The following is a 13677-nucleotide window of genomic DNA, read 5'->3' on the forward strand; positions in this document are numbered from 1 at the left end:
TCAACAGTAAAAACTGAATTTGCTGCAGTAGGAGAAGCTGCATCAATCTTTTCTTCATCTAATAAATGATTTTCGCATTTTCAAAATTTATGTGAATCATGACGTTTCCATCAACTGTTTTTTTATGCACATATGCAAAATGCATATAAAAATAGGTGGATGGAAACGTAGCAAGTGAAAGTGTTTTTTGACCTTGCATTCATATCAGCCTGTTGATGGAGATGCCCAAAACCAAAATATGACCTTTTTTAATACATAATAGGGGCTCTTTAATGTTAGATTACGAAAGCAAACTTTTTTTATTATTATTATGACATGCACAACTGAATTGTTCACCACAAAACTGTCAATGTCAGCTAACAGAATGATATGTTTTGATTTTATGTGGACTTTAAGGTACCAGTTTAGAGCCTTTATGTATAAACATGGCAAACAGAATCTAATAAAACATAGGGAAGCATGATGTACTTCTCTAATGCTTCTTTATATTCCCTTGTCTTTGAGACATATAACATAAAACTGACATTATAAAATGTTGAATGACTGTTGTTTATTTGAATGATAGTTGTTTATTTTGAAAATGACGGTAATTTTCTGCAAATCTGTGCCATTGGGGCACTAACTATAAGATGATTAGTTCTGTTTTTTTTTTTTTTTTTTGGAAAATCCCAATATCCAACAAGCAGAAATGATTAGAAATCCTGATGAGGTGAGGAAACCCAATTTAGACTGTTATGTGGACCGAAACAATAACCAATTAGAAAGCGAGAATACACAAGAAATAGCAGCTGCATTCAAGCAAGATGGACATCAGATAAGAAGGACCAATGCACTGATTTGTGGTGACAATGCGAGTGTTTATACATTGTGTCTTATAAAGTATACTACAATAAAACTGACAAAGCAGAGTAGTTGTAACAAAAATGTGACAAAAATTGCAAATCATTTGTATTTTTCTCTCAGTATAATAAACAGAATGGGGCATTAGATTAATTCACCACTGTTGACAGAATCACTGTTTATTTTGGGTCCTGTTCTGTTTAGTCTCTCGACGCCGCTAATATCCAGTGTAGACAAAGAGTGTGTGTGTATTTAGTATTTTTTCTTTAAAATTGAAGAGTGTTTGTGTGTATGCTTTGACAGCTGTGGGTGTGTGTGGTGTTCAGTTGAAGGGAACACCTAATTCAACAAAGACAAACAAAGAGGCAGAGAGAAAAGAGTGATAGAGATCATTTCATCCTGAGCCACAGGACGCATTGAAAACATCATTACTTTACTGAAAACGATCAGCGGCCCAAGCACACCACTGAGCGGGATGATAGTGCGAGCTTCACCGATCACTCTGCCAGATTGATTACCTGCAAGCTCGTGTTGACAGAGCGCTTCTCCTATTTCTCTGAATGATGCCTTCAGTTGTGGATTGTGTCTGGCCAGTGGGACCGAAATACGCTCAGTGCTATTTCTGCGTTATATCGGCAAGCAAGTGACATTTTTGAAACTTGACCAGGCTAACATCTGATGCTTTCTACCAAAATAAAATAAAGAAAGAAAACTTTTAAAACATAAAACTGTATATACTATGAATATTATAACATTTTAAATGTGGATCTGACATTGATTTTATGCTGGGAAAAAAAGAATTCATAAATAATCAAATAAAGGAATTGACTCAAGAGTAAATAAGTTCTGTTTGGCCTATTTTAGATAGTGAAACAGCCAGATAACAAAGAAATGAGAAATCTTCAGTGTGTGATGGGTACTCTGCTTCAGTCTTGCTGATATTTTGATTTATTATTCATGTTTTGTTATTCATTATTTGTTTTGGTAAAACATTAAGCATTTCTATTATGTAACATTGTTTGGGGTTAATAATAAATACATTTTGGACAATTAACAATAATTAATATTATGACATTGTGGAACACTGCAAGACCTGTAAGAAAGGCAGAACGAATGTGAGATTTTACTCATCTGTGTAACCAAATATATATATATATATATATATATATATATATATATATATATATATATATATATATATATATATAAATATGTTTATGCATTATTTGTATAATAATGCAGTGAGTGTGCTTTCTTGCACTGAATCTATTTTTTTTATTGATGGTGTGGTCAAAGTTAAAGTTAACTACAAAGTAACAAACAATTATTAGAATTACACAGTTTAGCCATTATTAGTCAGATTCTGTTCTGACTATTTATAAATTATAATATAAATTATTGTAAAATATAAACTATTGTTGTACAGTGTAAAAAATGCTGCTATTTTGATGTGCATATCACACTTTCGGCCAGCCGTGTATTCTATCTAGACTATTAATAGCAATCTGACCTACTGATAGCTCCACCCTGAAGAATAGCTCCACCCTAAAGGCATTCCATGTGACAAGAAGTGAAGAAAAGTAAATTCAAGGAGGGGGTTGTGGTGATTATGAGAGCGAAATCAGGTTTTACAAAATAATGCATTGCATATACATTGTTTAAAGGGCACCTATGGTAAATAATATTCTTTTTTAAGCTGTTTAGACAGAACTGTGTGTAGGTATAGTGTGTCCACAGTCAAATTATGCTGATATAAATACAATAAGTGTCTTTTTTTTATTTCCTGATGTTAAAATAGGATCCAAATCTCTGATCTTTTGAGGCTCACCGCAGTTTCCCTGTCCATCGAATTGATTGACTGCCGCGTATTAACATGTCTCCGTAGTAATGCGTATAATCATATCAACAAGACAGGACGTGTGCAAAGCAACTGAGATGAAAAGGTCGGTTCAGCTTGCTAGGATCATCAATCATCATCAAATGTGATCAAGAATGAGTTTCACAAGTTTAAAATATTTTAAAACAGTGCATGTTTGTAATCCGTTACAGCCATTTATTTCAGATTTACTTCATCACCAGAGCCGCGTGTCATAATAATCAGGTTTATTTCAGGTTAAATCAGGTTTATTTCATACATTGTGTGTGACTCATCGTTGCAACTCCACAACAAATAAATCAGATACTCATTGGAAAAGTTCTTACTGTAGTATTTCTCACAAACGTCATGTGATATCTGCTTCATTCATGTCTGTCTGTTGTCCCCCCCAAACCCCCAAACCCCCAAACCCACACCCCAGGTGACCCTGTCAACAATCCCTGCATTTTCTTTGCGCCACGCCACTGGGCACACTGACAGGCAGGTGGAAACGGTGGGCGTGGTGGGCATTAAAGGCACAGTTCACAAAACCGCTACCTAATGCTCAGAGCTATAAAATACAAACTTCTGAAAGGTATAATAAATAATCTGATTGGTGTTTTGAGCTGAAACTTTACAGACACATTTTTTATATCGCTAAGCTTATAATAAGAAATTTACAAAATGTATTCATGGAACATGATCTTTACTTAAATCTAAGGGTTCAAAAATGTTTTAAAGTGAGAAAATCACCTTTTAATTTGTCTAAATTATGTTCTTAGCCAAGCATATTACTAATGAGAATGTAAGTTTTGAAATATTTGAAATTATTAGAGATCACCTTTTATTTTTTTTTATATATTTATTATTTTTTACGTACTAATTGTGGAGATGTATGTAGAGTGTTAATGTAAGTGTTTTTCTCTTCTTATGTGTGATACTAATATTAGGTAGATATAAAATTTGTTGAAGGCAGGATTTTATATTTTTTTTATCTATGCAACTTCTGTAAATTGCTCAACTAAACATTTTTGTGGGCTTGTATTGCATGTGCATTGTGTATTTTGGTGTATTAATATTACATGTATGCACATTCTGCACCTGTTTGACCTTAGCGTTTTTTTATGACATTTGATGAAACAAGTCTACAGAACAAACAAAGAAAAAAACAATTATGTAAAAGCATGAATGTTTGAAGTACAATTATTCCAACTTATCATCACCCTATTGTCCCTCACAATAAAGCGTTTCACTTGATCTAGCAAGCAAAATGATGAACATGGAAAGATTTCATAATACCTACCAGTGTGAAGACAATAGATGTTATATAATGGCAGTAAGAAACTTGACGGAGTTGCGACAACTGAAATTAGATGACATTATCTGTGGTGACAACTACTTGCACTTGCTAGGAACTACAGACTGAGTAGGCTTCGAAATGTCAATAAAGTTTAAATGCTTTGTGAGAAAATGCAGATCTGTTCTGATATAATGACAAGCTGAAGTCCATATACTGTAGTGCCATAGTTTGTTGAGAAATCATCAAGAATATACTACAGTGAAATCCATATAAACATGAACTAATTTGTTTAAAAAAAAAAAAAACACTAAAATAAATGTAGCATGGTATCTTTATGTGTCATATATTTTGACAGATGCACACAGCTGATCGTCTGAAGTGTTTGGAATGTCTTGTGGTTGTCAAGTGTTTTGGCATGTGTCAGATAAGTGCCCTTGTTAGTGAACAGAGCATCAGCTCAAGGATTTGTTCAGCCTGACATGTTCTTGGCACACTGTCATACTGGCTGCATCATTTGAATTGTTAAAGAAATAATGATTCTTCTTTCTCCTCAGACGTTTTGATCGTCACAAACTGATTTTACAAGCCTTTTTAATTTAACGATTTAAATTAAAATCATTAATTTAAAGACTAATATCTAGGCAGACATGGAATCTGTGCATGCAGAAATACGCAGATTTCCACAGATTTTTTTGTCAGTCATTGAGTATATGTATTTACTTGTGTAAATGTGTGTAAATTTATATTTACTCAGTTTTAAATTAATTTCACAAATAATATTGTGATATAATATTAATATATATAATATGTATAATATGAGAATATATAATATGAGAGACTTGCTGTGTTTACCAAATAAGTGAATCTAATTATATTTTCATTGTAAACATTAAATAAAAGTTAAAAATATATATTATTTGTTTATTTTATATATTAAGTGTTTAGTTATGATAATCCAAAATTCATTCCGCGTAAATCCATGGATTTTTTTACAAAATTCTACGAAGAACTAGCAACAAATTTCCACAGATTCTGTCTGGCCCTACTAATTGCCTACACAGTATGTGGAAACACATCTTTAGTACACCAAGAGATTGCAAAAGAAAGAAAATATTTGAAAAAAAGTTATTTTAATATTTTATTTATATTTTTAATTAAAAGCTTAATGATTTTTCGTTCATTTATTTTCCTTTGGCTTAGTCCCTTACTTATCAGGGCTTGACACAGCTGAATGAACCAACAACTATTCCGACATATGTTTTTATGCAGCAGATGCCCTTACAGTCTCAACCTAGTTCTAGTGAAACACCCATACCCTCTCACATTCACACAATATGCCCAATTTTGTTTACCCAATTACAACAGTCTTTGGACTGTGGGGAAAAAAAAGCACCCGGAAAAAAACCCATGCAAACATGGGAAGAATATGCAAACTCCACACAGAAATGCCAACTGGCCCAGCTGAAACTCGAACCAGTGACCTTCTTGCTGTGAGGCGACAGTGCTACCCACTGAGCCACTGGGCCACCATCTATCTTGTTTTTTTTCCTTTATTTCATTAAATTTCAACTTGTTTATTATTATCTTATTAATAATAAATTATAATAATAATAAATTATTATCTTATTTCACAATAAGAAGTAATGAAATAGTGTTGCATATTTTAATTTATATTTATTGGGAGATATGTATTTGTAATTCGCAAGTATGTAAGATGGCAAATAAATACCTAATAACTTCTGAATTTCCAAAAATAATAAAATAAAAGATCAGATACAATAAAATTGTGAAACTTACACTTAATATGGTAATAATTGATAAAATATCAAACGTTTCTTTTGGCTAAAAGAACTATAGATAATACATGCATATGTGGCTGTGGGTTCATTCCTGTTTACTTACAGTAAGAATATTTAAGGATTTATTTTTACCCCAAAGGGATCTGACTAAGCTTACACCGGGTGGGGATGTCAAAAGTAATCAAAAAATAGTCAGAATATATTACCTAAAATGTCTAAAAGGTTATGCATGAAACTGATTACAATTTGTGAGCAAACAACCCAGCACTGAAGCTCACGAGGACAGAGGATGGGGGAAAAAACATATTATTATTCAGCAGATTCCCTGATTTGTTGAATCTATATGCTAAAGAATTATGAATTTGACAAAATGTAAGATTGAGAGGCAAGTTTTTAACTCCATTGCAGCCTTTAGATTTCTTTCATGCAAGTGAATATTAAAAATGAGTGAAATGTTGATGTTTGCAGCACAGACACATTAATTACAGGCTACAAGTGTAAGCTATTAATAATGTTTTTCCAAATGAATTACTAGTTATTTTGCAGTCTCCTTCCTCTCCTCCTCGAATATTTCCCCTCCTCTCTTATGTTTCACAGAAGCAAGCATTGCATATTAAATTTGAGCATGGGGAAATAGTTTTGGGGATAAACCCTTAAGCCTGTATGTTTTCTGCTACACACATACTGTAAGTGCTGGGCAAAGTAATTGCATGACTTCTCTTTCTATTTCCTCTTATTTACCAGTTTCTGATGCCACCACACAATTACATCATGACATACTCTCTTTTTTCTAAATGTTCTGCTTTAATGTATTCATGTAATGTATTGGAATTTATGGCAAAGACCACTCTTAGCTGAATGAATAATTGTATACATTTTTAACTCACTGTACATTTTATAAAAGTAATTTGACTAATCACCCTTTTAAGTTTAAAGGGTTAAACAGTAGTGTGGAAATGCACTTATTCTGCGTGCATTCCTGAAGTTCAAACAAAAGAAACACTGTGCTAATGATGCCAAGAGCTTAAACTCAGTTCCCAGCAAATATAATTAATTATGTATTAGCACAGCTCTTTTGGATGAAAACAGCTACATGTCTGTAAACAGTCTAATAGGGTAATTAAGAAATGGAAATTCACATTTCGCAACCATCAAAGTGCCAAACTTTGCATGCATTTTTATGGTTGTATTTGAAATTAAGTCCCTATATTAAAGGGCCCGTATCTGACTTTTTCCATGTTTAAATGTTATAATTGTGTCCCTGGTTTATCTGCCTATACCACCCAGTAACTGACTTTTGGGTAAGCCTTTCTCTGCAAGCAAGTGAAAAAAAAAATAGCCTGATCTCGCGAAGTAACTATTTTACGTTTTGTCAGTTTAGTGGCCAATTCGAAAAATTCAAAGGAGTTCAATTTTAAAAAAGGAGGCATGGCAGTGGCCTCCCTGCCCTTCAACCAAACCTTAATTGGGGTATTATCAAATCGTTCTAAATTGTAAGAATTCATACGAATTAGCCACTAAATCAAAAAGTTACTAATCGCTGTGAGATTGTGCTGGAATGCTCAGATTTCAATCTTGCTTGTGATGAAGAAGATCCTATTATTTATCACTCTTTACTCTTCATGTTTCCACATCAGCATTTTTTTTTTTTGGTTTGTTTTGCAAACAACAGTGTACCAGTTATACTGCCAAGGCAAATGTTTGAGCCAAGCATGCCAACTGTTCTGTTGTTCTAAAGGTTTGTTTCTAAAAATCATTTTGAATGTGATCTGAATTATATTGTTTTCAAACACCTTTATCATAGCTATGGTTTAACCTTGCTGTTTATCTATGTTTATCTTTACCAAACTCACTGTGAAGGGCCTTTTACAATGTCTGTGCCAAAAACACACAGCAAGTATTCTGTTGTTGGACACCAATCAACATAAGTCTACATCAGGTATACTCAACAGGCTTGAGTTGTAATTTATCCCAAAGTGTGATGTACTATACATCTGTTTGAAACATTAAAAAATAAGGGTAGTGCATGATTGGATATGCCTTATTGGTAGTATGTGCCCAGGGCTACATTATTGGGAACCAAGAAATATATGGACCACTTACATTCTTGGATTTTATAAATCCACCAGAGGTCGATGTGTACTTTTCTGCCCAGTTGAACATTTCTGTATATCTCTATCTGGGAAAAAAGCCAGTCGGCTCGTCAATGTGCAAAATATATCAATGTATCAGCTCACCCAAACCATTCCCTAAACCCAACAGATAGTGTTTTCAAAAACAAACTAGAAGAGAAGCACATTGCATGTTTAATTGCACCTGGTTTCTGTTCTTGGCTCCATATAAAAAGCGTAATGTATAAATTTGTGTATTATAGAACTAATAAATTATTAAATAATAATTATAATATCGGCCTATTTTTAATGGTGCTGCTCAACATCTGCTTAATGTTTAATACTCTGAGTATAAATGCATTTTTTCAAGGTGTTAATCCACTTTTTCCCATTACATATTATGTAATGTGGCCCCCTTGACCTTTGAACTTGAAAGTCCCCTTGTCTACGTTGTGTTTGAATTCAAGTTTGAATTACAATGTAACAAAAAATGTTAGTAAAGTGTTAATTATTTAGGCAAAATATATCTTAGTTCACCAGCGACTGTCAGTGCAATGCTGTTTATGAGGGATGGGTAAAATACCAATGCTTTGTGCTCTTTTTACATATACAGAAAAAGCATGTCACTTTTTTGAGCATGTTTTTATATAGACTATCCTATCTTTACGTGTTTTCCTACCATGCTGTCTGGCTAAAGTTACTATTATATTTTACTGTATTCATTTAGACCTGGGCTCTGCTAAATGTATCACAAAAAGGCTCATTGCCAACTATTATGCAGTGAATAGAGAATCTATGGCGAGTTGCAACCCGCATGTTCCCTCAGGGGCTCGCATGGGGTAGCTAAACCAATGAAAATGACCACAGAACAAAACAACCATTTTATATCTTTTGAAAAAACTCTGAATGAAGGAGACTTGCGTGTACATACCTTTATCAATGCTCTTTGTGTGTCAGGGAAGGTGAAAATATGCATTCTACAATTTTCTGTCTCCAGCGGTGAATGGGGAACTGAAGACCTTCTGCTGGATTTGCAGTGTGAACACTGAGCACTTACAGTTTCCTACAAATCAGTGTATATATGACACAAACAAACCTAAAGAAATCAATGTCGCTCAGTTTCACGTGTCCCAAATTCTCTGGATATAACCACATTCTCATTCTCTTTAGTCAGGTGACAGATTTTTGTTTTCTGTAAAGCAAAGAAGGCCCACAATTCTGTAGTAGGTTCAGTTATTTATGTTAATTATATAACAAATAGAGGTTATACATTCTGAAATGAGCAGCAGAAAAATGAGCAATGGCACAAAATCACATCTCTTCAAGTTATTAGATACTATCTTCTTCCTCTTCTCCTTTTTTCTAAACATACGTGAAATTTAGCAGTTAATTAATCTAACTGGTGTCTCTGGAAAGTAGAGCATTTATTAGAAGAATGGTTAATTGGAATAATATTATATTTAAAATCTAAGCTACAAATGTAAAAGTAAAAGTGTTATATATCTAATGGCATGCTGGTGCTGACTTTTCCTGCTCGTTATAAACATAAATCAATATGTTACAATTAATAAAAAAATTTTTTTGTTGACTTTGTACAGGACCTTGATATTTTAACCCATATAAATGATTTAAGATGAGTTCTGTTGAACTTTTATCATCTTTGTTACGACCTCTTTGATGTTAGTCTAGGGTACAAGGAATAGCATTTAAAAGGTGTTGTACTTTCACAAGGTGAGGGTGCAAGCACAAGACACTAACAACAAAACTACACACAAAAGTGATTTAATGTACAAAAAGTGAAACCAGAAAAATCCCCAAATATATACACACACAAAAGGAATATTTACAATAATAAAAATAATGAAATAAAGTAGCAAATTCAAACAAAGTAACAAACTAAATTAAGTCAACTCAAGAGTAGGGGTCGATGGTGAAGCCAAATAAAAAGGAATGAAATATAACAAAAACCCTTCTCACTCATAAACAACCCCTTACCTCGCTAGAAACATGAACTCTTGCCTGATGTTTTTTAACAATGCATTGTCTACGTGTCTGCAAAATTGGTTTGTTGGAGCCATCTTGTGGTTCTGTAGCATATTCACAAGCAGATTTAAATGAAGTCTCCACCAAAGCGTTATTATTTGTTATAGTAAAAAAATTCAGAGACTTTATAAAGAGACATCATAAGGATTTTTAACATGATAGGATTCCATAAGAGAACTATTAACCTTATATTTTCCTAAGAACATTTTTAAGCTTATGATAAAGAGGATTCTATAGAAGTCCACTCTTAAGCCAAATTATGTGATTTATATGGCTTATTAAATGTAACTATTAAATCTAATTTTAATAATATACAGGGAGGTAGAATGAGGTAACTAGCTGCCCAAAGTTAAACAAAGTGACTGATGCAGATGTATGAGTGTGTGTGAATGTAAGTGTAAAGATTATTAGGTCTAAGATTATTATTAAGTATTAAGACACTAGCACTTTTTCATATTTACAAGCTTTTTGCACGGTATACTATTTTGCATTATACTGAATTTTTTTTTTTCACTACTGTTTTGCTTTTGCACACAGTTTGCACTCCTTGCCATGTGCCCTTAAGTGTAATTGTATCGTTTTTATTTTTACTTATATTTTTAGATCATATTATATGTGTAATTGTATTTATTGTATTTTCTTTTTAAACTTTTTGTATTAATTTGATCTGTTATGCACCTAAGGGTTGAGTAAGGCAATTTCGATTCCCTGCATGTCCTGGTTGAATTAACAATAAAGCTGACTTTGACTTTTAATTATGTAAAAATGTAATTCAAACACTGACAACTTCATGAAATCATTTGTCTTCCTTATGCTATTAACAACTGTACTATTGAAATAATTTGTTATTTGTCAGTTATGTTACCAACCTGAATAAACTGAAACCCAAAATGACATTATTTGGGACTATGTTTATATCGTTTATTTATTTATCTTTTGCTTGAAGGAAGCAATTTATTTTTGCTGGCTTAATGCATCACTGCTGACAGCTCAAGTCATTAACAGGATGCAAACATATACCATAATTACAATTTATTCCTTCAGTAGCACCAATTATTGCTCAGACCCTGCAAGGTAAAAAATTCCTTGGATTGTTGCACCGCATATAGATTAGAAATATAATGACTACTAAATTAAAGTTTGCAGATTTAGTGTACAAAATTATATCCACGCGTACAAACTGCCCCAGTATATACTACAGTAAAATCACATTTTAATACACTGTAAATACATGTTTGTTTGTTTTTTTCACTTGTTTCTTGTCCAAATATCTAAAAATTCCTGAATCAGGAAGCATTTTGTAGACAAGCAAAAAAATATTGTCTTGTTTTATATAATGATGTCAACCCAGTTTTTCCCTAGCAAAATAATCAGCCCAATGGGCTAAGCTAAATATTATGTCAAAAAGAAAAACAAGATTATTTTGCTTACCTCCTTTGCAGATTACTTGCTTGCTGTATGGAATAAATTTTGGCGTTTATCTTTGGCAAAAGCATTTTTGCATTGTATGTACTATCTAACTTGCTCCAAATACTAACGATTGTCTTAAAAAGGTGAATATAACATGTTTAGATTAAGCTACTTTAGGAGTGTAAGTGCACCCCAGTCTTACATTTTCATCTTTTCTTACTTTTCAGAACAGGGATTTTTGTAGGAAACACTAATGTTGGTAAGGTTTGTAATGTAAAAGCCCTGTGCTTTATTACATATCCTGAATACAGCACAGTGCACAATAAATTAAAAACCTAACTGCACATTGCTGCCCTGAAGCATCACAGAGAAAAATGCTTTCACAAAACTGTCAATGTTTCCCATTATGTATCACATTACCTACCCACTGTTTCTGGGCACTGCAGTGACAACCAGAAAATAGTCCTGCATAAATAACCAGTATCTGTCTAAAAAAATATCTTCTATATCTGGCTCAGCTGAGGCCATTTGAACTCCATTAACAACCAGTAAACGAAAAGAGTATTTGCATAAAATGTGAAGACTGCACATATATTAAGACATTATCTGAGATTTAACTTGCAATCGCTTCACAATTATATAGAAGAGTACCCAGTGGGAACAATGGGGAAAGTGATGGGGAACTATAAGAATAATGCAATAATATGTATCATTATTATTAAATTATATTTATTATATGTATATGTATACAATTTAAATATACAAACTTAAAATGCTTTTTTTATGTCTTACGAACCCCACTGTTATCTGTTATATTATTATTATCATTATAATAATTATGAATGCATCAAGGATCTAAAATCAATGACCATCATACATATATTAATCGTTCATACACTTCTGTCTGGTTCTCGATCTTAATTGGCTGATAGTCGTGCAAATATTCTTCGATATCAGAACTAGTACAGTCTTTTCACTCTTGTGTATTACTCCGCCCACATAGAGTGACAGCAGATCAATAAACTCACTACAGTTTGACGAATATTGCAGCTGTTGGACAACATAATGTACTTTTAAGGCTTTTATAGGCAAGAATGTAGTTGTTTAGATTGCAACTATGCTGTTCATTTATAAGGAGAGTGCCTATTTTAGATGTTTATATATCGGCAGCCATTAGCCTATCATTAAACAAAGCAAAGAGGGTTAACGTTGTCCAACCACAAGATGGCGACAGAAACTGCAAAATAAGCCCTTTGAGTAGAAAAACTCATAATTTCTACAGCTGATCAAATCATTATTAAACAGGTAAGAGACTTTCTAAGTCGATCTCTCTCTTTTGTAAGTTGTAGTGCTGTATATATACCATATAATTGTAGTGTATTGAGTGTGAGATGAGACTCGCATATCAGGAATGTATGTATTTTGTGTTGACCACTCTTTGTATAACCCTGAATCGCTTTTGGCCATCAGTTTGTTTTTAATGAGTCTCCTGTTTTCGTTACTGGAAACAAGCTCAGTAAAAAGAAAGAAAGAAGAAATGCCCGCATGTGTTAAACGTTTTTCCTTATCGCACAACAGTAATCTGCTAGCGTTTCATTGCTTTAGCTTTTTCGGGGTTAATTATTGTGATCTTCCGATTACAACAGAGAAATACTGGAAAATGTCTCTACACTGATGGCATTTCATGCCGTTCAGCCTTATAATCTTAAAATGTGAGCAAAATCACCTGTTTTGTCATCACTTTAGACATTACAATAGAGAATAATTCGAATACGAGCTCTAAAGTGACGTCTGTGAAGTAGTAACCGTTTCTGCTGTTCTGACTGTCAGATGCAGATGTGAATGAATGGTGGAAGAAAGTAGTTCCTCGTAATAAGATTTATGAGTCTCTGTGTTCGATTTTCTTTTTTATATACACAGGGTTATGCCATCAAACTGTTGTATAAATGCAATATCACACTCATAGCAGATGTGGCTGTATGTCAGCACTGGTGGGACACAAAGCACTCAGCTTGTGGCCTCGTACCAACGCACGTCTCCCACAAGTGCCGATAAACAGCTATATTGCCCTGCTAATCGTGATATTGCTCATATATATATACAACTATTTAACTTCGAGGCGACTTGACAAAGTATAATTCATGAATCAGTGTAAAGTTTCAAGAGCTAAACACCTGTAAAAAAAAAAAAAAAAAAACCTTTGAGAATGCCACATGGCAGGAACCAATTGCTAACGGTACCCATGATTATAATTTAAAGCTTTTCAATTTAGCTTTAAAGAGGCAATTGTATTCCAACATGACTCTGAAATCTGCATTT

Source organism: Danio rerio, chromosome 5 (genome assembly GCF_049306965.1).
Source record: "Danio rerio strain Tuebingen ecotype United States chromosome 5, GRCz12tu, whole genome shotgun sequence".
Lineage (NCBI taxonomy): Eukaryota > Metazoa > Chordata > Actinopteri > Cypriniformes > Danionidae > Danio > Danio rerio.